Here is a 27,857-nt window from a genome sequence, read left to right on the forward strand (position 1 = left end):
TCTGCAACTTCACCCCCTCCACCCTTCTTCAACCTCTCCACCCCCCCTCAAAAATAGCACAAGGATACTGCCAGCCTTTTCATTCCCTCCTAACAAGGCAGCTCCAAAGCACAGGCCCACTCCAAGTAATTAAATCAATCCCTTTGTATTGCCCAATATTCCCCTTCAGTGAGTGAATGCCCAAGATCTGATTATGGCTCTTCATGCATATTCAGGCTGAAGCTACAACTTGTCTATAGCAGCCTCTTATGTTCTATGTTCATCGTTATGAGCAGTTAACATGCAACAATTTCCTTTTTTTCCCTTTTCCCCCAAACTTTTTTTTCACATACATCAGTTTGCTCCAGCAACACTGGGAAATGAAGAGCAGTCACTGACTCTGGAGGCTCCGGCACATTTAAGAGAAAGCTGTAAGATAAGGAGAAGTTAGGGTTGGAGCCCAAAAGACAAATTGGATTAGCAAGTATTGGATTAAAGGTAAAACGGAGGGATAACAAACAAGAAAAGCTGCCTGTGATCACAGGGTTTAATATATTTCTTTTCCTCTCGGATCCCTTTCTTCTCTCCCTCCCCCTTTTTTTTTCTTTCTTTCTTTTCGAGCAAAGATCCCAGGCTTAAGACAGACTTATTAAAACTGGGATTAATGTGTAATGCTCTCCTAACCCTCGGGGTCAACGAAAGATTTGTTATCTAAAGCAAACAGGAAAAAATGTACTATAACAACACGACACACGCTTTAGGGCAGTATCTGTGGGGCTTCTGAGAGATTGTAGCTTTGTGCGAAAGCTGTTATCCCTCAGATATTTATTTAAGCGGTGAAATAAAAGCCTTTTGGGATAATCTGTGTAAATATAATAATTGCTCCAAATCTTTGGAATATTGTATCCTTTTTTTATTTCAAATATAACATATGAAATTGTGACTAATAAAACATTTTCATAGCTATAATATCATATATTATTATATATTAATAATCTATAATAGCAAAAAAAAGGCTCTTCTTTTGTTCAGCAGACAACGAGACATAGCTGTTCTCATAGGCCATTCTCATTAGCCTTATCTTTTTAATGTAGCACTTGGCCAGATTGTGATCTTAATCTTATTTGCTTATGGAGGCTTTGTCCACTCAGATAAGTACTAAGTTCTTTGGGGAAAAAATCAGCACCTCTGCAGAAAAGAAATAAATATCAGCCAACTGTTTTCTGGCCTTTGGGTTTCTTCCTCAGGGTTTGCAGTTCAAGGGACCAAATCTCTTGGCCCATTGCCCATTCCTGTGTTGTTGAAATATCTAGTCTTCCTCAGTGTTGTGTTGTACAAGACTATTACTGCACTACAAAATAAGATTTAAATTAAAAATAAATAAATCTTACAGTCTGTAAGTTACAGTCTTTCACAATATATCAAGATTTTGTTATTGTCTTTGAAATTAGGGCTAAGGGCTAAAATAATATATTTTAAAAAATTATACAGCAGTGAGACATGACATTAAATGCCATTCACTGTAAATCTGATTCTATAATTTTAAAAAAGTGTAAAAAGTGTAAGTTTGTTGAGCAATTTCTTAGCACAGAGCAGAAAACCCGTCAAAATCAAGGCACTGGACAAACAAAAAAATTGAGATACTGTTTGCTTTATATATCTGTTCTTTGTCTTCAGCTGAACTAGACTGTATGTGCAGAATTTTATAAAGTGGGTCTGGTAGATGATAGTTTCATCTACATCACTTTTGTAAATGATCAACCTGTAGAAGGGATATTTTTGTTTCTTTAACTGACAGAAAAGTGCTGAAGCCTCTGATTTTTTAGTCTAAATCTATGGCCATCGCCAAAAATATAACCTAAAAATGAAGGTTTTGTTATTGGGCGAAAAAAGGTGATATTAGGATTTTGTTTTAGCTGACCTAAAAAATGCCTCCATCCTGTTTTAAAAACAACATAAAATTATGTTGCTTTTATTAATCATTTTCTTAACCAACTTTACAGGTCAGGGTCACGTTGTCACGGTTCTGGGTCAGTTTTGACCCAGTATTTTGAGTTTCTCGTGTCTTGGTTTAATTTTGTATTTTGATTCTTTTACATTGTTGACCATTATGAGAATTATAGGTTTCTGTTTATGTTTTAGGATTTGCTCCTTGGTTGTGTTCTCATGTTTATTGCAGGTTTCGTTCAGTGTCTAGGCTGTCTCTCAGTGTTGTGTCTGCATCTTTGTTTAGTGATTCATGTTTCCTGTTTTATTGTGAAAGTCCACGTCTTATGTTAGTGTGTGCAGCTTTGCTCCCCCTGTCTCGTTAGTCCAATCCCTCCCAGCTGTGTCTCCCTCCTGTTGCCCATTCCCTGATTACCACCCTGTGTATATTAGCCCTGTGTTTTCCTGTGCTTGGCGTCGTGTCGTACCATCAGATTATGCCTATCTGTTCTCAGTAGTCAGTGGTCACTTGTCAGTAGTCACTTGTCACTTCATGTTTTGTTTTTGTGCCAGCAATAAAGCTGTTTTGAGTTGTATTCAGTGTCCGAGCCTCGCATTTGGATCCTCCTCTCCATCTGCCTGCACACAGAGCCCTGACACACATGGGTTGATGGTAATACCTGAAACTAGTACACTGATACTATAATCTAAAATGCACAATAATTCTAAACAAGGACACTCAACAGCCCTCATTCTTACTTCTATTTTTATTTTTTTTACTTTCATCATTCATCCTCATATCTCAATAAAACATCTTCTAGTAAAAGTGTTCAAAATAATGTATTTAGATCATTAGGATCTTTAGTTTGTACCATCTGTGTGCAAGTGGACAGCTGCCCTGACATGTCCGGGCATAAAATGGAAGGCAAGGAATAAATCTGGCCTCAAGCACTTGTGAAGGTCTATGAGATCATAGTCCAACATGTGTTAAACAAGAATATCATAAATTTTAGAAAAAGCTAGAGAGGCAAGGTTGAGATAGTTTGGAAATAAGCAGAGAAAGGACAGTTGTTACGGTAAATATGGAGCTGCTAGACAAAAGGAAACGAGGAAGACCACAGAGGAAATTCATGAATGGCGTGAAGGTTGGTGTGACAGAGAAGGATCCTAGGGATAGGGTGAGATGGAGGCAGATAAGCCGCTCTAGTGACCTAAAGTGAGCAGCCAAAAGACGAGGACAAAGTAAATAAATCCATCAAAACATGTTAAACATATTTACGTTAGATTTAAATACCTCAGCTCGTCCTGTGATGGCCGGCATCTGGTGGGGTCAGCTGCCCGTGGCCTCTGGGTCTCTGGGGTATTTCTGTTTTTTGTTTTGTTTTGTTTTCTGGTTAGTTATTTTTTGTCTTTGAGGTGCTATTTATTTTTTTTAGTGTGTTTCATTAAAGATGCAGCAGTTGAAGACCTAGTGTGCTTATGTGTGCTTTGTTATTTTTTTCACTTCCCCACCTTTTTTGTATCTCACTTTCTGTCCCTTTTCTTTTCCTCCTCCTTCTTCTCTCTTTTACCACCTGTCAGCTCTGGCTTTATATAACTACACAGAAAATAATTTAAATAATTATATAAAATAGATGTATAAAGAAAAAAGAGGGACCTATAGAGAGTCTATAGCACTCCTCTTGGCAAAGCAAATGTGTTTGGTAGAACAAAGCATTCAGACCATGAGTCTGCTTGCTAAAACTACTGGATACAACGGGTTAAAAATAAATAAATAAATGATCACCTATAATTTCTGTAAATCTTACATGAAACTGGTCAGCTGTAGAAAATATGAGCTACACAAAACTGAAAGAAAGTCCCAGTCACACACTTGTTTTCCCCACTCGCCCCGTGGACGGTCTTTACCCTTCAAGCTTGAGTCCTCTTGGCCAGGTTACTGAGTGGGAGAAGCCACAGAACAGAACAGAGGTACAAATGTTTGAAACACACATATTTTAAAAAGTCACAAGGAAAACTCCATAAAGTTACAATTAAAGAACTTTTTCCCACAAGCGTTTGATGAATTCTAGAGTCTTTACCTTACAATATAAATACAATTAAACTGAAGAGAACTGAACTCAGCATGGTGGCACAGTGGTTAGCACTGTTGCTGCAGGACGGCGCTCTTCTGGACAGCGATCTTGATGTTAATCCTGGGAGTAGCTGGAGCTACTCACCCAAGTAATCGAAGCACTTGGGGCAGTGCTTCGATTACCTGGGTGGGGGAGCACTGTTGCCTTCACCCTCCACATCTTCTCAAGCTTTCAGCCCTTGGTATTTCTCAAGTTTCTCATTTTCCTTCCTTGTGATGAAGGAAGGATGGATAGCTACATCTTCCTCTGCTTGTCCACCACGACTATTCTTTATTATCTCCAGTCTTGATCCATCCCTCAAGACTGTAAGACCAGACTAACCAACCTGCACTACCTGGATTAACTACAACAAAGCCTATGACTCACAGTGCCTCACACATGGATCCTGGAATGCCTAGAACTGTACAAACCCAATAGGACCCCAAGAGCCTTCATCTGGCAATGTGGTGCCAGGATAACCACCTCCAGCTGAACATCGGCAAGACCAAGGAGCTGGTGGTGGACTTCACAAGGAGTCAGCACAGGAACTACAAGCCCATTATCATCAGCAGAGCTCCAGTGGAGAGGGTGCAGTCCTTCAAGTACCTTGGTGTCCACATCTCCTCAGATCTGACATGGGCTGCCCACATTCAGATCCAGTTCAAAAAGGCTATTCAGAGCCTGCACCACTTACGACAACTGAGGAAGTTCAGGGCCTCTCCAGGGATCCTCAGGACTTTCTATACAGTTGCTGTGGAGAGCATCCTCACACAGAAAGTCCTGGTATGGGAACAGCTGTGTCAAGTACAAAAAAACTCTTCAGTGAGTGATCCATACAGCAGAACGCTGCTGCAGGACTGCTCCTCCCTCCCTACAGGACATTTACACCAAAAGATACTGGACCAGAGCCACTCAGATACTGAAGAACCTGTTCCACCCCAGCAATAAACTGTTCCAACTTCTGCAATCAGGCAGAAGGTTCTGCACCATCCGGGCAAGAACAGAGACCCTCAAGAGGAGCTTCTACCCCCCCCCCACACACACACACACACACACACTCAACCATAACAAACTGAGTCACATATTCCCAATCATGCCTGATCCTTCTGACTTCATTGGGGCACTTTAAGTCACTTTAACACCCCACTCACACAATGTACATTCCCAGATTTTTGAACTGTGAATTTCCAGGTTGTTTTATTCTATTTTAACTTAGTGTATATAATCCACTCACTTATTGCACATAATGTTTTCTTTGTATATATCTACTTACTTACTGTATAATGGGGGGTTTTTCTCTCTCTATTTTGCACAGTCGAGGAGCGTATCAGGTCACATTTCACTGCATGTTATACTTGTATAACTATGTACGTGATAAATAAAAGGATCTTGAATCTTGAATCAGGAATTCAGTGGAAATAGAAAACAACACTAGTGACCAACGTCAAACCAACAGCACAAGTCACCATTAAGTACAGGATTGAAATGAGAACCATGAAGAGGCCACTAGGAAAACTGCAACCATCAAATCCCTGTAGAGAGTAAGTCCTGAGGAGTCAGCTGAATGGGAAGAACAGGATCTAGGAATTCAGCACCTATCCCCTGCCTGTCATCAGATACCCTGCTGGGATAATAAGCTGGTTAAAGGAGGAGACAGACGCCACTGGCATCAAGACAAGAAAGCTCCTTACCATACATGGAGGGCGTCACACCACATCCAGCAGTCTGAGACTGTACACTAAACAGAAGAAGGGTGGCTGGGAGGGCTGGTGAGTGTCAGAACCAATATCCAGGATGAGTTAGTGAAGATGCTCTCTCATTGCGACCATCAAGATGCTAACAACTGATAGTGTGCTTAGTGAATATCTTTCCCTATGTGTTCCCTATGTGTAAAATGTAGTTCACAGTGCTAAACATCTGTTTTATTCATTGCAGCTTTAAAAGCCAAATCCAGACCTGTTAATATTGTGACTGTAGGTGGTCTTGTTGAGGATGACACTCTTGAAAAATGATTCTATTTTTCAATAACTCTCTTTTAGAGAGTATCTTCCTTTTAAACTTGCTGAAATCATCAGAAAAAGTGAAGACTTAGTCATCTTTTGACAGAGTCAAACTGCCTCGTTTCATTCCTGCTACTGAAAGAATGATCAGTGTCTTTGACATAATTTTTCCTTTTTAGTAATCCTGCACAAATTGCCCTGTGTTGCAATTTGTGTATCAGCTATTTGCACTGGATTAATGTGACTTAATGGTGGCGAGTGTTCAAATCAATGTTTATTAACGGTTTCTTTAAGTGTTTAAAGATTAAGTCATTAACATATTGATGAAGTTTTCAAAGTTGCTCAGGGTGAAAAAAAAAAGTGTTGGAGACCTGGAGAGGGCCTGACACTAGCCACAGAAAAACAAGGTGGAAACAAAGAAAATCTTTCTTCAGAGGAAAGCATCAGGCAATGTTTCTTCTCTTTTATAAAATACAACATATCGCCAAAGAAATTTTCACTTTACAGTGTACATTATTCTCCCTGGCAAGATCTGGTGATCCGTTCATATTTACTGAGTAATGTCATGTAAAAAAAAACATGATTTTCAGCCTTTTTAAAAGAAAGTGTTTTAGCTGTGTTCTCCTTGGGATGTGACACACTCAGCTTAGATTGATTTTCTCATTCAGCAGTGACCTGCCGCAAACCTTTGGCTCAGAATGGTAATTCCCTCTCTTACCTGATAAGGTACCTGATCCATAATAAATCAATTGTAATTAGTTTTATGTTTGCAGGGAATGAAGGAGGGGCTGCACTTTGCTAAGGGGACCCTCTGCTTTTTTGCCCCACCCTACCCACCATCCCTATTTGTTTCTAGCCACCATCATCTGCACACCTGATATCAGTTAATCTCCTGATTATTAAGTGGGGATTATTGATGCAGGAGAAGTGGCTGTATTTGCTGTAGTCTCTTCTGTCGAGGACATGATGGTTTTGTTTGCTCTTCACTGTTTGTGCTAAGGGTTTTATGTGTTTGTGTGTATGCATGCATGTTTGTTTTGTTTTGTTTTGTTAGTCCAATAAAAGTTTACTGCCTAACCTTATTTCACTTTTTTTTTTGGCATGACATTTATGATTTAACATCCAGTCTGTCAGCATTTTGTCTCAACTAGTCTAAAACTAGTCTAACTCCTGGAGCAGCCAGTTTGTCATATGACTTGCTTGTGTCGAGGTCTGAACATTATCCAGTACTTTCTCATTTGAAAATGGTAGGCAGTCGACCAAATGACTGTGAGGCATACAAAGAGGAGTCCATTATTTTATATGTATTGTTTTACATCTGTATTTAGTACAAACTACATACAGAATCCTGAATCCCCCTTAGTTATGATGCAATAGGTGTAGGTTGCTGGGGGAGTATTTCTTCTTCAGTCACCTTTTTCACTCACTATAGGGGTGTCCAAATTCATAGGCCAGGTCTACGTGGGCCAGGTCCTCCGAAGGCTGGGTAGGCCGGACGTGAGCGGCTGTGAAATTGGACGGTCTAGCCTTCAGTTTTGCGTCACCAGCTGTCTCGGTGGAGTTTAATAAACTCAGCCGTTTGCTCCTTTCTATCTAAAATATAACAGGACACTGGCGTAAATTCTCGATCATCTTAGACTTCTGTTCAATCAGTTTTCCGTTTGACATTTGTTCAGCTGTATCCTCAGCCAAACCGATTTACTCAAGAACAAATAAAACACTAAAAAAAGCCAAACAATAACAGTTTTAAGTTTAACCTAAGTAGCGAAAGACCGCAGGAGGTTTGAAAACGATGTGTGAGGAGTTCGCTGTTATCGCCCCGGCTAGCTATCGAGCTGGTGGGTAACAGACGTCTCCAAAAATGTTGGAGTAGTTTTGCAAATATGTGATGTCTTGATAAACCAAGCAGATATTTGAAGTTTACACAGCTACATTCTCACCTGAAAATATCTTAAAAGTTTATTTTGTGACCCAGAAAAAGTAATAAGAATAATATTAAAACTAAGTAGCTGCCACCATTGTTGGAAACTGGAATTGGCTGGGCCGCGCTATGAATCCTGGGATATGGTGGGCCACGAAGGATTACACCCGACCCATCCTTCAAATCTGAGGAAAAGGAGGACGCATTTGTAGGAGTCTATGAATTTGGACAGCCTTTGTCACGTCGCTGTGATGTAATCGGTCTAAAAGTGCAGCGTCAGGAGGATGCAGCCTATGAATTTGGACACCATGTGTTAATAGACCTATCTGCATTGAATCATACTTGCTCTCTTCCACAGCATGTCTTTTATCCTGTCTTCCTTCTCTCACCCCAACCGGTCGCAGCAGATGGCCCCGCCCCTCCCTGAGCCTGGTTCTGCTAGTGGTTTCTTCCTGTTAAAAGGGAGTTTTTCCTTCCCACTGTCCCAAAGGGCTTGCTCATATGGAGGTCAAATGATTGTTGGGTTTTTTCACTGTATGTATTATTGTAGGGTCCACCTTACAATATAAAGCGCCTTGAGGGAACTGTTGCTGTGATTTGGCACTGTATAAATAAAATAGTGCATATTTGATATTATATAGTTACACTGAGCAGGACTTTTGTTCCCAATATTTTTTTAGTAACTCTAACACTTTTAACTAACTAAACCAATCAAACTTACAATCACCAATAAAGGACATCAGAAAACAACAGCACATTTTATAGTAATAATAATGACATACAACAGATGGTGTTGGTTTTGTACAGAATGTGACTCCTCTGTTTATCTGACAAAAATGAATTAATCCGAAGATTGCTCCTCTGGGAAATATGAACTTGTTACAGAGAATTCATCTTGTAAATCTTTGAATCAGTGAAGTGGAAATGGAAGTGGAAAAAAGTTTTGTTTTTTCTTGGATTAAAGATTATATAACAAGTGATCAGTCCCAGGGCATTTACCCAGGCCCCCCAAAAATTTAATTTGGTCACTTTTAGTGCACTTCAATACAACACTGAATGACTAAAACTGTTTGCAAAAACCATAATGAACTTTAAGGAGATGTTAATTCACTTTCTCCTGTTGTTATCATCATTTAAAATTGTTTTAAATATGAATACTATGCATGTGAGCCACATGATCACTCAATTCAATTAGTATACAGAAACATCTGTGCCGAGTATGTATGAGAAATGGAGTATGAGTTTGAGTAATTTAGCTGTTTCATTTCCATTATCGATCACTTATTGATTCAATTTCTTAATCTATTCCCTTATCGATAGGGATGGGAATCAAGAACCGGTTTTTGTACTACTCGTTAAGTTACTTTCATGTTACTCTATAAAATTATCTGAAACACACTGTCTCATAATTAACAATTAACAATATACACCTACAGGCTGCAGTCCCACACACCAACTCAAATCCCTGTCCTAATGAGGACACACACACACACACACATATATATATATATATATATATATATATATATATATATATATATATATATATATATATTAGGGGTGCAACGATATTCGTATAGATATTGAACCGTTCGATACAGTGCTTTCGGTTCGGTACGCATATGTATCGAACAATACAACATTTGTAATTTATTTTATCAACTTTCCTTCTGACGATGCTGTCTGTGTTGAGCGCTCAGTGAATCTGCGTTCGACTACTCCGCCTAGGCTGCACTGTCGAGCGCAGATCCACTGAGCGCTCAACACAGACAGCATAGTCAGAAGGAAGAGCGCAGGGCAAGCTAGCAAGACAGAAGTTAAGCTCTCCTTGCAACATGGACCTCCCCCACTCTCATTCAGATCTGGCGTTTGGAATTATTTTGGTTTATTTTGGTTGTGACGTATGACCCTGAAGGTAAGCGAGTCATGGACTAAAGTAAAACAGTATGTTGGATGTGCCATGCAATGCTCAATTACTAGTGGGAACTAGTGTGTTAGCGCAGTTAGCTCGTTAACGTGTTGGCCGTCTAGCCCCATGCACGGGGCGATCGGCGGTAGCTCGTTAACGGAGATTTGCCGTGTTGTGGCGTTAAGGTCATTTCAACGAGATTAACCTGAAAGCACTAGTGGGAACACAACGAATATGACTGCACATTTACGCCGACATCATCCTAGTGTAGCCTGGTCTCAAATATCTATTTTAGACACTACAGGTTAAGAGGATATAAATATTGTCATGTAAAAACTTTATTATAAATATTTCATATGTGTTTAAAAAACAAAACAAGAGTTCAAATGCATTAAAAAACGTGTTTAAAATCACAATAAATAGAAGTCAAGTGTTCATGGAGTTAAAGTTACAAGAAACCCAAAGGTTTGTTATCTAATGTAAAACAAGGAAAACTTTGTATTTGCTTCAAGTTGTTTTACAAGCTCATTTTGGGTTGTCAATCTTGTATTTGTTCTTATCCCATTGGTTGATGTAAACCTATTGTCCAATCAGACGTAAGGGAGGCGGGATCTAAGTGAGGCGAAGAAAAGAAAAACTAAGCTAGTGAGAGTCGGCAGCAGCACGTTACCGGAGGAGGTTGTGTACCAGAGCTAACGGGAGAATAGTCAAAACAATAGCCGTGGATGCAGAGTCTACGTTCCTGTTATGGACTGTTTTGCCCTGTGATGATGGACCGAGAGGAATTCTCTGGACCCTTCTGCTGTGGATAGGATTTCCGTGGGTTTGTCCCAGTGTGCTCAGCAGCCCATGTATGCCGCTAATTCCGACCACGTTGCCGAGTGGAGGCCGCATGGTCACAAACCGAGCCTGCCCCTCAGCTTGTCCTCGCACTTAGCCCAAAGGATTTGTGAGTAGCCACGAGCACGTGCGTTTTGTTTCTGCTTGTTTATCAAGCGAAGCGGCCATTTGTGTGTTTTTTTCTGGCCCAACGAGCCCGAGCAACGATCAGGCCTGCAACGGTTTCAGTAAAGGAGCTCTAAAAGGTTACAAATTTGAACTGAACTTGAAAGGGGAATATCTTGGATAAATGTGTTGTGTCTAAACATTGACTGTGAATTGTGAAGAGGGAAAAACCATCCAATTGTAAGGAAACACTTCAGAACTTGGAATATTGTTTTTTTATTTAAATCATACTTTGGTTTGACTAAATCTTACATTTTGAATTTAAAGTTTTGTGTTGTGTCATATTTATGATTTGCAGAGTTTATAAGGATAAGGGTTATTAAAAAGGTAAAGAGAGGTTTAGCATGTTAGATAAATTCATTATTCTTAGTTGAAGATTAAACAGAACTCCTTATTTTCACTAAGTGGAGGCACCGCCAACATTAAGATTTCTAAGTACAAAGGTTAAATTGGTTAGCTATCGTTCTCCTGTTACCAATAAAATAAGTAACGTACCCAGGGCCCCGCTCAGAGTACTATCACCATCTTACCCGAGGGTTAATCCAGAGCTACTTGAGTTGGGTGCTACACTAGTGCAAAGACAAAAACAACAAGCATGCTACTAACTTTTAGCCGAGTCATTTAGACAGCTGTTAGCACATGATTCTCCTTATGCTGCTGAGAATATAGCCCAGAAGAAGCGGATAGTATAGCTTTTATTTTGGAAAGAGACATTTCTCTGTAATAAACTCTCTTTTCCAAAGATGAGTGATTCCTCAATCAGATACAGGGCTTGCAATATCGCTAGCCCGACGTCCTGGGGCTAGCGATTTTTTCAGTCGGGCTACCAAAATCTATCTCTTCCCTGCCCGTCGGGCTATTGTAGGAAGGAAAAATATGTCAATGCTTTTGCATTCTTTCAGAAATGTAGCTGGGTAATTATGTCATTGGCATCGGTGAGCCACTGTCAATATGTGACATATTGAAATCGCGTTTGAATTTGCGCTTGTTTTTTTGCTTTCACTTTGCAATCGTGCGAACTGTGTATAGAGAGCGACAGCACTGATCTGTGAGTGATGATAATTTGCGCACCAATTCCTCTGACATCGTCTTATTAATCGTTAGCTTACTATGCAAACATGACAAGTGAAATCTCCCGCAGCAAGCTTAAACATGTGAGAGGTTGATCGCGCAGAGAATCGCTGAGCTTATGTGAGTGAGCGTGTAAAGCAGCAGGATATATATTTTAGTTCTGCTGAGCCAAATAAGACAGGTCAGGGTGAAGAAGTGACAGCCAAAGAAAAGCTTACCACAAAACGGAGAAGTTATGACAAATCAGACTATAAGGCAAAAAGAAAGTGCAGCTTTATGGTTTCATGGACAAAATAATTTCTGTGGCTGCAATATGACGAGCTAAATAACCAGGGCTGCACATAAGTGGTCCGCAGGTGCGCATTCGCTGTCAAAATAAAAAACACGCACAAGGGTTAGGGTTAAATTTAAAAACTGTACTTTTGAGTTAAAATATATATTTATAATTTTAATAAATGACAAATTAAAAAGGCATGAACATTTTTTTTGTATCGAAAAAATATCGAACCATGACACCAAAGTATCGAACCGAACCGTGAATTTTGTGTATCGTTGCACCCCTAATATATATATATATATATATATATATATATATATATTAGTATTTAGTTATGAACACAAAGCCAACAATACAAAGCAAAGATGAAAACCAAACTTTAAAGTGATGGTCATGTTGATTCTACTATAGAAACATGAACAGGTTGGAGGCTGCAGCCTGACTTCTCATCCCTTTTTTACCTGTTGAAGTTTAGCAGTGGCTGACTTCACCACAAATAACGGCTCACTTTATGACGATGCTGGGCTGGGGTCAGCATTCACTCAGCTTTAAGATTACTATGTGTTCTTGGCTAGCTTAGCATTAGCATGCTGTCTTCGCAGGTGCTTGCAAGGACCCGAAGTTGTATTATCAGCATAATTGTTACTGTCCTGGAGCAGCCTCCACTTTACCATCATGCTCTCATCCTTTTCTGCGGTAAAAAATCAAAGTAATATCCTCCTCTTCACACACCGAGGTTAATTATGGAGTTCCACAAGGTTCAGTGCTAGGACCAGTTCTTTTCACATTATACGTGCTTCCCTTAGGCAGTATCATTAGAAGACATAACAGTTCTTAACAGTTGACCTGTCACACTGCTCCCACTGCCAGACTGCAACTGCACCTTATGTACATTTTGTAGTATTCATTCCACCTCATTCATTTCTGTATTTTATGTATATAAGTTTAGATTCGTTATTTATAGTTGGTTTACATAGCTTTGTGTATGTATGTGTAATGTGTATATATAGACACGTGTGTGTGTGTGTGTGTGTGTGTGTGTGTGTGTGTGTGTGTGAGATTTACATTGCTGTGCTTGAGAGCCACCATCTACCGGAACCAAATTTCCTGTATGTGTCTGCACATATACTTGGCCAATAAACATGATTCTGATTCTGATTCTGATAGCATACATTTTCACTGCTATGCAGATGACACTTACCTCTGTCTGTCCATGAATCCAGATAACACACAACAATTAGTTGAACTGCAGGAATGTCTTAAAGACATAAAGACCTGGATGTCCTCTAACTTTCTGCTTCTTAATTCAGACAAAACTATGGTTATTGTACTCGGCCCTGAAAATCTTAGAAATATGGTATCTAACCAGATTCTTACTCTGGATGGCATTACCTTGGCCTCCAGTAACGCGGTGAGGAACCTTGGAGTCATTTTTGACCAGGACATGTCCTTCAGTGCACATATTAAACAAATATGTAAGACTGCGTTCTTCCATTTGCGCAACATCTCTAAAATTAGAAATATCCTGTCTCAGAGTGACGCTGAAAAACTAGTTCATGCATTTATTACTTCCAGGCTGGACGACTGTAATTCATTATTATCAGGATGTCCAAAAAACTCACTGAAAAGCCTTCAGCTAATCCAAAATGCTGCAGCAAGAGTCCTGACAGGGACTAGAAATAATCAGGCCCCATCTTATCTTAATGACCTTGTAGTACCATATCACCCTATTAGAGCACTTCGCTCTCGCTCTGCAGGCCTACTTGTTGTTCCTAGAGTATTTAAAAGTAGAATGGGAGGGAGAGCTTCCAAACTTCCAGTTTGGATTCGGGAGACAGACACTATCTCTACTTTCAAGATTAGGCTTCAAACTTTCCTTTTTGCTAAAGCATATAGTTAGGGCTGGACCAGGTGACCCTGAATCCTCGCTTATTTATGCTGCAATAGGTGTAGACTGCTGGGGGATTCCCATGATGCATTGAGTATTTCCTTTTCAGTCGCCTTTCTCACTCAACATGTGTTGATAGACCTCTCTGCTGAATCACACTTGTTATTAATCTCTGGGTCTCTCAACCAGTCATGGCAGATGGCCGTGACTGATGCATCCTTTTCCTTCCCACTGTCGCCAAAGTGCTTGCTCATAAGGTTTGATCATATGATTGTTGGGTTTTTTCTCTGTATATTTTATTGTAGGGTCTACCTAACAATATAAAGGCGCCTTTATTCTAAAGACTGTTGTTGTGATTTGGCGCTATATAAATAAAATTGAATTGAATTGAATTGAATATCCACGCTGTAGACTGCCCCACTACTTTCCTTCTCCAACACATGACCTGAAATCAGCTCAGCTGATTGTAGGAAGAGTGCAAGAATGATAAGCGGGATCGATAGGGAGGCAGACTAACAATTCCAAGGAATTGTTCTAGTCCCAAAGTCAAAATAGGAGACGCCCCCTAGGGTGGTCAAGAATGACCGAGCTAAGATCCTGTGGGACTTCCAGATACAAATGGACAAACTGGTGATGGCTAACCAACCAGACATGCTGGTGGTGGACAAGCAGAGGAAGACGGCCTTAATGATAGAAATAGCGAATGACAGCAACATCAGCAAGAAGGAACACGAGAAGCTTGAGAAGTACCAAGGGCTCAGAGAGGAGCTCGAGAAGATGTGAAGGGTGAAGGTAACAGTGGTCCCAGTGGTAATCTGAGCACTCTCTGCAGTGATCTCCAAGCTAGGTGAGTGGCTCCAGCAGATCCCAGGAACAACATCCGAGATCTCTGTCCAGAAGAGCGCAGTCCTAGGAACAGCAAAGATACTGCGCAGGACCCTCAAGCTCCCAGGCCTCTCGTAGAAGGCCCCATCTTCTGCAAGAGGGGAATATATCTATATAAAAAACAAACACCCAGCACGCCCCTGCAGGCGGTTTATCCTTCAAGCTCGGGTCCTCTACCAGAGGCCTGGGAGCTTGAGGGTCCTGCGCAGTATCTTAGCTGTTCCCAGGACTGCGCTCTTCTGGACAGAGATCTCCGATGTTATTCCCGGGATCTGCTGGAGCCACTCGCCTAGCTTGGGAGTCACCGCACCTAGTGCTCCGATTACCACGGGGACCACCATTACCTTCACCCTCCACATCCTCTCGAGCTCTTCTCTGAGCCCTTGGTATTTCTCCAGCTTCTCGTGTTCCTTCTTCCTGATATTGCTGTCATTCGGAACCGCTACATCGATCACTACGGCCGTCTTCTTCTGTTTGTCTACCACCACTATGTCCGGTTGGTTAGCCACCACCATCTTGTCCGTCTGTATCTGGAAGTCCCACAGGATCTTAGCTCGGTCATTCTCCACCACCCTTGGGGGCATCTCCCATTTTGACCTCGGGACTTCCAGGTTATACTCGGCACAGATGTTCCTGTACACTATGCCGGCCACCTGGTTATGGCGTTCCATGTATGCCTTGCCTGCTAGCATCTTGCACCCTGCTGTTATGTGCTGGATTCTCTCTGGGGCATCTTTACACAGCCTGCACCTGGGGTCTTGCCTGGTGTGATAGACCCCAGCCTCTATGGCTCTTGTACTCAGAGCTTGTTCTTGTGCTGCCATGATTAGTGCCTCTGTGCTGTCTTTCAGTCCAGCTTTGTCCAGCCACTGGTAGGATTTCTGGATATCAGCCACCTCCTCTATCTGCCGGTGGTACATACCGTGCAGGGGCCTGTCCTTCCATGATGGTTCCTCGTCTCCCTCCTCTTTCTTGGGTTTCTGCTGCCTGAGGTATTCACTGAGCACTCGGTCAGTTGGGGCCATCTTCCCAATGTATTCTTGGATGTTCATTGTCTCATCCTGGACTGTGGTGCTGACACTCACCAGTCCCCGGCCCCCTTCCTTCCGCTTAGCGTACAGCCTCAGGGTGCTGGACTTGGGGTGAAACCCTCCATGCATGGTAAGGAGCTTTCTTGTCTTTATGTCAGTGGCTTCTATCTCCTCCTTTGGCCAGCCTATTACCCCAGCAGGGTACCTGATCACGGGCAGGGCGTACGTGTTGATGGCCCGGATCTTGTTCTTACCATTCAGCTGACTCCTCAGGACTTGCCTGACCCTCTGCAGGTACTTGGTGGTTGCAGCCTTTCTAGCGGCCTCTTCATGGTTCCCATTCGCCTGCGGGATCCCCAGGTACTTGTAACTGTCCTCTATGTCTGCAATGTTGCCTTCTGGTAGTTCAATCCCCTCAGTTCTGACTACCTTCCCTCTCTTTGTTACCATCCGACTACACTTCTCCAGTCCGAACGACATTCCAATGTCATTGCTGTATAGCCTGGTAGTGTGGATCAGTGAATCGATGTCTCGTTCACTCTTGGCATACAGCTTGATGTCATCCATGTACAGGAGGTGGCTGACAACTGCTCCGTTCCGTAGTCGGTATCCGTAGCCAGTCTTGTTAATGATCTCACTGAGGGGGTTCAGGCCTATGCAGAACAGCAGTGGGGACAGAGCATCTCCTTGGTAGATCCCGCACTTGATGGTGACTTGTGCTATGGGCTTGGAGTTTGCCTCTAGTGTTGTACGCCCCATCCCCATTGAGTTCCTGATGAAGGCTCTTAGGGTCCCATTGATCTTGTACAATTCTAGGCATTCCAGTATCCAGCTGTGGGGCATTGAGTCATAGGCCTTCTTGTAATCAATCCAGGCAGTGCACAGGTTGGTCAGTCTGGTCTTGCAGTCTCAGCTGACTGTTCTGTCTACCAGTAGCTGGTGTTTTGCGCCTCTGGTATTTTTGCCAATTCCTTTCTGTGTCCCGCTCATGTATTGACCCATGTGCCTGTTCATCTTAGCCGATATGATGCCTGACAGGAGCTTCCATGTAGTACTGAGGCAGGTTATTGGTCGGTAGTTGGAGGGGACCGGTCCCTTCTTGGGGATCAGGACCGTCCGACCTTCGGTTAGCCATTCCGGGTGTCTCTCGTTAACTAGCAGCTGGTTCATTTGTGCTGCCAGACGCTCGTGGAGTACAGTCAGCTTCTTTAGCCAGTAGGCGTGAACCATGTCGGGCCCTGGTGCTGTCCAACACTTCATACTGGAGACCCTTTCTTGGATATCTGCCACTGTGATGGTTACTGGACCCTGTTCAGGGAGGTCGCTGTGGTCTGCCCTCAGATCCACTAGCCACTGAGCATTGCCGTTATGGGTTGCGTCCTTCTCCCATATGCTCTTCCAGTATTGCTCCGTCTCCAGCCTTGGTGGTGCTGTTCTCTTATTATTATTGTTCCCTTGCCACTGAGAGTACACCTTTGCTGGTTCTGTGGAGAACAGCTGGTTCATTCTCCTGCCTTCTATCTCTCTGGTGTACCTCCTCAAGCGGCTGGCCAAGGCTGTGAGTCTTTGCTTGGCAGTTTCCAAGGCCTCAGGTATGGACAGCTTGCTGTATTTCTTATGCACCTTCTTTGTCGCACCTTTCTGCCCTGTTTTCGTCTCTTGCCCACCGATGCCTTCTTGTTCCAGTAGCCCACTTTTCGTCAGGGTGCCCTGGTTCCTCAACACCTGACGCGGACCTTGTTGATCCGGGCGACGTCCGAGCCGGCATGCCTTCATATTTATCTGTCTCGTTCATGTCTGCGGTAGGCTTACTTAGCATAGGGGGTCTAGCCTTAGGACCCTTACTGGATACAGACGCCCCAGGCAGGAATCGAACTTGCGATCCTCTGTTCCAAAGGCGTGTAGTGTAACCACTACGCTATCCAGTATATATATATATATATATACTAGGGGTGCAACGATACACAAAATTCACGGTTCGGTTCGGTTCGATACTTTGGTGTCACGGTTCGATATTTTTTCGATACAAAAAAATGTTCATGCATTTTTAATTTGTCATTTATTAAAATTATAAATATATATTTTAACTCAAAAGTACAGTTTTTAAATTTAACCCTAACCCTTGTGCGTGTTTTTTATTTTGACAGCGAATGCGCACCTGCGGACCACTTATGTGCAGCCCTGGTTATTTAGCTCGTCATATTGCAGCCACAGAAATTATTTTGTCCATGAAACCATAAAGCTGCACTTTCTTTTTGCCTTATAGTCTGATTTGTCATAACTTCTCCGTTTTGTGGTAAGCTTTTCTTTGGCTGTCACTTCTTCACCCTGACCTGTCTTATTTTGCTCAGCAGAACTGAAATGCTTTTACACGCTCACTCACATAAGCTCAGCGATTCTCTGCGCGATCAACCTCTCACATGTTTAAGCTTGCTGCGGGAGATTTCACTTGTCATGTTTGCATAGTAAGCTAACGATTAATAAGACGATGTCAGAGGAATTGGTGCACAAATTATCATCACTCACAGATCAGTGCTGTCGCTCTCTATACACAGTTCACACGATTGCAAAGTGAAAGCAAAAAAACAAGCGCAAATTCAAACGCGACTTCAATATGTCACATATTGACAGTGGCTCACCGATGCCAATGACATAATTACCCAGCTACATTTCTGAAAGAATGCAAAAGCATTGACATATATTTTTCCTTCCTACAATAGCCCGACGGGCAGGGAAGAGATAGATTTTGGTAGCCCGACTGAAAAAAATCGCTAGCTCCGGGACGTCGGGCTAGCGATATTGCAAGCCCTGTATCTGATTGAGGAATCACTCATCTTTGGAAAAGAGAGTTTATTACAGAGAAATGTCTCTTTCCAAAATAAAAGCTATACTATCCGCTTCTTCTGGGCTATATTCTCAGCAGCATAAGGAGAATCATGTGCTAACAGCTGTCTAAATGACTCGGCTAAAGTTAGTAGCATGCTTGCTTTTTTTTGTCTGCTTCCACTTGTCTTTGCACTAGGATGATGTCGGCGTAAATGTGCAGTCATATTCGTTGTGTTCCCACTAGTGCTTTCAGGTTAATCTCGTTGAAATGACCTTAACGCCACAACACGGCAAATCTCCGTTAACGAGCTACCGCCGATCGCTCCGTGCATGGGGCTAGACGGCAAACACGTTAACGAGCTAACTGCGCTAACACACTAGTTCACACCAATGTAATTGAGCATTGCATGGCACATCCAACATACTGTTTTACTTTAGTCCATGACTCGCTTACCTTCAGGGTCATACGTCACATGAAAACCAAAATAATTCCAAACGCCAGATCTGAATGAGGTCCATGTTGCAAGGAGAGCTTAACTTCTGTCTTGCTAGCTTGCCCTGCGCTCTTCCTTCTGACTATGCTGTCTGTGTTGAGCGCTCAGTGGATCTGCGCTCGACAGTGCAGCCTAGGCGGAGTAGTCGAACACAGATTCACTGAGCGCTCAACACAGACAGCATCGTCAGAAGGAAAATTGATAAAATAAATTACAAATGTTGTATTGTTCGATACATATGCGTACCGAACCGAAAGCACTGTATCGAACGGTTCAATATCGATACGAATATCGTTGCACCCCTAATATATACATATAAACACCCAGCTCGCCCCTGCGGGCGGTTTATCCTTCAAGCTCGGGTCCTCTACCAGAGGCCTGGGAGCTTGAGGGTCCTGCGCAGTATCTTAGCTGTTCCCAGGACTGCGCTCTTCTGGACAGAGATCTCCGATGTTGTTCCCGGGATCTGCTGGAGCCACTCGCCTAGCTTGGGAGTCACTGCACCTAGCACTCTGAATAGCAGCTGGATAGCGTAGTGGTTAGACTACATACCCTTGGAGCAGAGGAGCGCAAGTTCAATTTCCGCATGGGGCGTCTATATCCAGTAAGGGTCCTAGGCTAGACCTTACATATATATATATATATATATATATATATATATATATCACATGAACAGTCCCTTCATGATGCTTTTCATTGTGAAGACCCTACAATAATACTGAATGACCAATTTGAGCAAGCAATTGGCAACAGTGGGAAGGAAAAATTCATTTTAACAGGAAGAAACCTCTGGCAGAACCAGGCTTTACCCACGCCCCCTAAACCCAGGCTGCTAGTAGAACGTCAGTTGTGTACCACATAGTTGCTTTCTCACCGTGTGAACTAAACTGACTCACCTTCCATCTAATTTTTTGCAACATGTTTTCACAATGGTAAATGGCCTGTATTTGTATAACGCTTTACTAGTCCCTAAGGACCCCAAAGCGCTTTACACATCCAGTCATCCACCCATTCACGCACACATTCACACAATCACTGAAAAAAGCTGCTATTTTGCTTTTTTAATCACGTAATCATTTCCAATAAAGGCCTATTTACTTCAGTACTTCCAGCCATTTATCAATTTCCTTCCACTTATCCAATTCAAGGTCATAGGGCCCTGGAGCCTATTCCAGCTGTCATAGGATGACACCCTGGACTGCATACATATTTTAATCATTCATAAAACCATTAAATTGTTCAGCTGTACTTGAGTTACAAACTAGAACTCCCATAGAAACGGCCCATCGTCAAATATAACGTGAGAAAGTTTTAGGATTTACAATAAAGTAGTCATCACAATCAGAAGAAGCAAATATACCACCCTCTCACCTCCAACATGAAGAAGTGAGGGAGACTTGTGATTCCCCAGTTAACAATGTGCCACCATAGTTCATCCCTGCCATTGATTTCTCCTCCATTTATTTCTGTTTTAATTCATGCTCGGGGTCTCTGTATTTGAAAGTTCATGCTCCTCTCTGAAAGACAGATTCATGAATAGAGTCCGCTACTTTTGTAGTCTGCTGCAGTTTTATACAATAAGCTTTTTTAGACGTTCAAAATCAATATTTAATCCTGTGCAGAGGCTAATCCCCAGGACTGGACCATTTGTGAGGTTCTTTGAGCTTTGTTACACATCTTCTGGCAGCTCTGTGCTGCAGATTGATTAGCTGTAGTGCCAGAATCCTATCAAATGCCCAGCCCTGATGATAGAGCAAACTCTCTCACTGCTTCTAGTTGACTGGACTACAAGATAAGGACAAATGGCAGTTCCCTTTTTCGTGTACACTAAGGGCAGGGTGGGAGTGTCATGTGCATAAGATCAGCAGTTGTTTGGGAAGGTGTAAATTCACATTTTAGACGGCTCTTTTCCAAACAGTTATACAGTGAGCAGCTAATCAGTCAATCCAAAGACAATATATAGATGACTATTATTACCAAAGTAAAACAGGAAATAACTATGAATACTGAAAATGAGTGAACATAAAACGGTAATGAGGAAGATAGAAATTGAGATTGAAAGCACTAAGGAAATGCAAGAAGATAAAGATATGAACAATAACTAACTTGAGAATCAAGCAGAAAATACTTAAACAAGTATTTGAAACCAAGTATTCAAAAACCCTTAGTCCAACATCTAGGACCATGAGAAGACATATTGCTCATTTATACTTATCTGATAATCATACAAAGGTTCCAGATCGCCGCATGAATGTTCCCATTTTGTGCTGTTGTGCTGTGATGTGTCAGAACTGACAAATATTCCAACTGAAAAATCAAGTTATTGATTTGTTTCTAACATCCAAAACAACCCATGAAAGTGCCCTGAAACAATTATGTTTCCTCTGTTAAGGGTCTAATGAGGACCTTCAAAAGAAAACTATTTTGGATTTGGTTTTAAGCACCAATACTAGCTGGTTTATTCAGGGGTTTTTTGTTTGTTTGGTCAGTTGGTAGGTTGGTTAGGGTTTTTTAATAAATAATTAAATAAATAAATACACTCTTTTACACCCTTTTATAACTGTAAATTTAAAAAAAATTAAAAACAGCTTAGTTTTCAGCAATGCAGACCAACTATGGACGAAAGATTTGGCCTGTCTAAGCAATGCAAAGTCCCCAGCATCCAACATCAGCATGGAGGAGAGAAAGGCATTCACATTGCTTAGTAATGACGACAACATTATCATCCATCTGGATTGTCCGGATTGAACAATTGTCTGTAATTATCAATCTGTTGGTAGGCAGCTCTAAACACCAAATCCAGAACACTTTGGATTTTTTTGAGAAAATGAGAGATGCCATTAGGGAGGCAGATGAAACAATGGCCTCATGCGACGTTCTCTTTACTTGTGTTCCAGTCAGTGAAGCAGTTTAAGTAGTTCGTAAGAAATTACAGGACAACCCCAACCTCAGCAACAGAACCACCCTCAGCACCCACGAAGTGTGTTTGCTCTTGGAACTGTGTCTTGATTCTGCATATTTCACATACAAGGGTTGGTACTACAGGCAGAAACATGGGTGTGCCATGGTTTCCCCAGTTTCACTTATTCTGGCCAACTTATAAATGTAAGAAGTGGAAAAGAGGACTCTGTGATCCAACCCTGGAGCACCAATAAGTCATCGGTTCAGGTACAGTGGCTTGCAAAAGTATTCGGCCCCCTTGAACTTTCCCACATTTTGTCACATTACAGCCACAAACAAGAATCGATTTTATTGGAATTCCACGTGAAAGACCAACATAAAGTGGTGCACACGTGAGAAGTGGAACGAAAATCATACATGATTCCAAACATTTTTTACAAATAAATAACTGAAAAGTGGCGTGTGCGTAATTATTCAGCCCCCTTTGTTCTGAGTGCAGTCAGTTGCCCATAGACATTGCCTGATGAGTGCTAATGACTAAATAGAGTGCACCTGTGTGTAATCTAATGTCAGTACAAATACAGCTGCTCTGTGACGGCCTCAGAGGTTGTTTAAGTGTCATGGTTTCGGCTGTGTGGCAGGCAGGAATTGGACCCAAACGCAAACTCACGGGGACACGGGGGATAAACTCAAAAAGCACAGCTTTATTGCTGGAAAAGCACCTCACAAGTTATAGAAAACTAAACTGGGAAAAACTAAATATAAAGCTCACCAGAAAACACAGGTAGAATCACACACAGTCATGAGGGAGAACGCGACACCGAACTGAGGGAGACGCGGACGTAAATCCACAGAGGGTTAAGGAGGGAAGTGGGAGCACACGGGGAACACAGCTGACACAGATAATCGTAACGAGACAGGGCAGGAGTGAACACAACATGACGCATACTGATGAGAGACTGTCAAAGTAAAACAGGAAGTACACAGAGGTTCAGACAGGAGGAGAGAGAGAGAGAGAGCACAGACATAACGGGCTGGGGAAAACATTGAATGAAACACAAGGAGGGGAGATGAGGGCTCACAGATACAGAGGGGCACACAGAGGGTAAAAGTCACAAGGGGAAATCAAAATAAGGAACAACTTAACAGAGCAACCCAGGAACCGTGGCCTAAATGTGGAAGAAGCTGCTCTGGTTAGATGAGACCAACATGGAACTTTTTGCCCAAAATGCAAAACGCTCTGTGTGGCAGAAAACTAACACTGCACATCACTCTGAACACACCATCCCCACTGTCAGATATGGTGGTGGCAGCATCATGCTCTGGGGGTGCTTCTCTTCAGCAGGGACAGGGAAGCTACAACTGTATGCACATACAACTGTGTATGAATGTGAGAGTGAATGAATAGTGGTATTGTAAAGCGCTTTGAGGGGTCCCGAAAAGCACTATATAAATGCAATCCATTATTATTATTATTAAGCTGGTCAAAGTTGATGGGAAGATGCATGGAGCCAAATACAGGGCAATCTTGGAAGAAAACCTCTTGGAGTCTGCAAAAGACTTGAGACTGGGGCGGAGGTTCACCTTCCAGCAGGACAACGACCCTAAACATAAAGCCAGGGCAACAATGCAGTGGTTTAAAACAAAACATATCCATGTGTTAGAATGGCCCAGTCAAAGTCCAGATCTAAATCCAATCGAGAATCTGTGGCAAGATCTGAAAACTGCTGTTCACAAACGCTGTCCATCTAATCTGACTGAGCTGGAGCTGTTTTGCAAAGAAGAATGGGCAAGGATCTCAGTCTCTAGATGTGCAAAGCTGGTAGAGACAAACCCTAAAAGACTGGCAGCTGTAATTGCAGCAAAAGGTGGTTCTACAAAGTATTGACTCAGGGGGCTGAATAATTACGCACACACCACTTTTCAGTTATTTATTTGTAAAAAATGTTTGGAATCATGTATGATTTTCATTCCACTTCTCAAGTGTGCACCACTTTGTGTTGGTCTTTCACGTGGAATTCCAATAAAATTGATTCATGTTTGTGGCTGTAATGTGACAAAATGTGGAAAAGTTCAAGGGGGCCGAATACTTTTGCAAGCCACTGTATGTGGCAAACACCTGGGGGAAAGTCAAATCTCTAATTGCTATGATTTATACATCCAGGGAAACCAAACAACCTCTGGTTAAGCAGATAGCACAAACAGAAGAGCTAACTCATTAGGCCAGGACTCCGCAGTCTATTTACACCTACAGACAAGTGGACACTCTTTCAATGATTAGGCTGTACACATCCTGGACAAGGGAAAAGACCATCTCTGAATCGAGGAGGGGGCCTAAGGGTACATCTTTCACCATCTTACAATGCTGTGATTGCAACCATTCCCCAACTCTCTGTGAATGGTACTCATGACCATTGATCAGTTGTCACTGATCAATGTTCTTTGATCAGTGGTTGTTAATCAATGGTCATGTGAATTTGCATATTAACGATCATAAAACTGACCTTACAGCCCATTGTTCGTAAGTGGTGCTAATTTCAATCAGTAAGCAAATGTACTGTTTATAATGTTGAGGAAACCTCCAGTCAGCTGAGACTGAAGAAGTTAGTCGGATGAGCGATGACGTTTCTCCCAATGAAAAACGTTACATCCAGTTGAACAGAATCAACTTTTTGGGCAGCTTAACTCAAGCATTATTATTCGTATGAAAACTGAAAAACAATTAGGTTTTTGCAGTGCAGACTTTGAAAAAAATTTATTGTTCCAACTGTTAGCATGCAGTGTAATTCTGACCCTTTGTTGGCATCCAGAATTGAAAATGACGTATTTCCTGTCTCCCTCCCGTCTCCCCAAACAGCTCACTGCAGATGGCCCCGCCCCTTCCTGAGCCTAGTTCTGCTGGAGGTTTCTTCCTGTTAAAAGGGAGTTTTTCCTTCCCACTGTGGCGAAAGTACTTGCTCATAAGTGGTCATCTGATTGCTGGGGTTTCTCTATATTATTGTAGGGTCTTAACCTTACAATATATATTAAGTACTTTGAGGCGACTGTTGTTGTGATTTGGTGCTTTATAAATACAATGTAAATGTTTTATGCAATACTTTGAATTTACTAATAAAACTGGTGAGGGGGAAATAAGAAATTATGCTAGTTTGCCACATTCTGATTGGATGGGACTGATTTAAACAATAAAATCAAAGAAATTCAAAAGAAAGAAAATTATGATGAACGAACTTTTTTTTTTCTTTAAATCAAATCAAAGGTGCTTTTATAGGGGGGGGGGGAAGCAGGGGATATTTTTTTAATGACCCAAACCTTTTTCAAGAACTGTAACTTTTGCTCTGCAAAGATCACATGCAGTACACACATCTTATTTCTCTTTCAAACAGAGAAGTACTTTAAGGTAATAACCATTTTAAAATAACCATTCCTGGGAAATGCTTCATCACCTTCAGTATGTTTTTTTTTTAATCCATTTACAGGGAGGGTTACAGGGAACTGAATTTGTGCATTCCTGCATGCCTTGCCAGCATTCACATGGTTACCACTGCTACACATTGTTAGAGACATCTGAATGAGTGCTGGCTATGCAAGTTTTAAGGTGATTGCCCGAGGGGCAGTAGAGTGAAAGAGCGAAGAACAGAGCCAAAGGGGGTGTGGGGTTGGAGGGGGCATAATCCTAAAAGGATTGGAAGTCTACCCCCCATCCCACCACTCACCCACACACACAATATGCACATACACACATCCAAGTCATTCCCTCCATACATATCCCTCTCTGTGTTTCAGGGGGTGATGGGTACTGGATGGGGTCAGTTGGTTTTGTGGCCCTGGTGTCTGATTTCTCCCTGCTTGTAAACCCCACCACCCCACCACACCCTCCTTCTATCTTCATTGTTTGTCTTCTTAATGAGAGGGGTGTGGCCATAGGGGCCAGTGACTGACAGCTACATACTCCTCACTCACTGCTCTTCACTTTGTCTCTGTCAGTGTTCGCTGCTGTCTGTTCTGTACCTGACACTGAATAACGAGACATTTTTCATTTCAGGTTTCTGCCTTCTGTCAGTCCAACACCTGGGTGGATTCGTAGCAGTACCGTCAGAGTGTGAGAAAGGACACTTTCTGGAGAGCACAGTTTCTTAAGGGGGAATTAACAGAGTATTAACAGAGAACACACTTTCATGGAAACTACACAGGTTTCAACAGGAGGCACTCGGGGATCCACCCTGACTGCCTCCTGTATATAGATGGGTCTATACTGCTCATGCTTTGGGTTGACTTTTTAAAAGGCATGTTAACCAACGCATTGCCTTTCCATTTGCCAGAATTAGCGTGTGTAATAGAGATATGAGCAAGGCATCCTTTAGCACTGAGGCTTAATCTATTAACATAAAATCAAAAGAATATTTCAAACCTAGTTTCAGAATTTCCCTAAAATTTAGTGATTTAGTCACACAGAGTTATACTTGACAAAACCTTAGGGGGTTAACAGTGTTGATAAAGTGCACATTACCAGATTTCTCAGGATTTCTTTTACTTACATAATGGAAATGGGTTAATGAATAGAAAGGTTTAACTTCAGACTTTAATCAGTCCACTATGTTGCATTTTCTTTAATCAAGCAGAGCATGTTTCTCTATTTGTTTAAAACTCTGGACAACGTGTTTAAACATTTCCCTCCCTGTTTACATTTTGAAATTCTGGTTTTGATTTACAGATTTAAAAAAAACTTTCGTTTGAAAAAAATAGAAAAAAGATAGATGTCCTTGGGCACGGGTCCTCTTTCAGTGCACTTTTTGGAAACTACAGGTTAAATCTTTGAAATACATGAAATCTAAAACTCTTGAGATGCCGATGGCCTGAAAAGAAATGTTGACACATACATGGCTAACGAAAGTATATCTTAGAGTGACAGTGTCCAACTTGACAGATGGACACCTCTAAACAGATAAATCTTTTCATACCTGTGCACGCCCATTTGGTGATCATAAAATGTGTATTCTCTCTGTTACATATGCACATAACCAAAGAGATTAAAAGGTAATCACCAAACGGTATTTATTATAACCGTAGCAACAGCCCCCTCACTCAATGTGCAATATCACTGATCACACACTGCACCTCTCAATGCACCTGCTCCTCAGATGGCATGTATGTGTGTGTGTGTGTGTGTGTGTGTGTGTGTGTGTGTGTGTGTGTGTGTGTGTAAGCATGTATGCGGAAGTATGTACATACGCATGCATATATGCATGTATATATACATGTATGTATACATGTATGTATGTGTATGTATGCAGGTGTATGAATAAGTTGTACATATCTTTCTTGTGTAAATGTAAATCTATCTGTGTTGTTATGTAAATACTTACTTACGCTATTGTGTATTTCACATGGAGAGATGCCAAACTGCCTTTTATTGTTCTTGTAACAGTGACAGTAACAGCTATTCTATTCTATTCTATTCTATTCTATTCTATTCTTATCAGATTTAGGGTTGTGGTATCATACAAACTGTGTGCCTAAATGACATGATCTATAAATCAATATTGCAAAAATATGTTTACATTTATTGGTAGTATTTTCTGATATTAAAAAAATATACATGTAAAATGTAAAAAAAAGGCTTGACTGCT

General features: G+C 41.7%; 1 long non-coding RNA gene across 1 annotated transcript; it reads right to left on the reverse strand.

The window, feature by feature from the left end:
- Positions 1–14,092: 14,092 nt before the first annotated feature.
- On the reverse strand, positions 14,093–27,645 carry LOC120716742. The gene is made up of 4 exons (XR_005692034.1): positions 27,632–27,645; positions 24,141–24,146; positions 16,436–16,440; positions 14,093–14,270 (listed from the first exon to the last, which is right to left on the reverse strand). It is a non-coding gene; the product is annotated as an uncharacterized LOC120716742 (long non-coding RNA).
- Positions 27,646–27,857: the final 212 nt, after the last annotated feature.

The sequence above is a fragment of the Simochromis diagramma genome, unplaced genomic scaffold, assembly GCF_900408965.1.
Source record: "Simochromis diagramma unplaced genomic scaffold, fSimDia1.1 OVJJ01000565.1, whole genome shotgun sequence".
In the NCBI taxonomy this organism is placed as follows: Eukaryota; Metazoa; Chordata; class Actinopteri; order Cichliformes; family Cichlidae; genus Simochromis; species Simochromis diagramma.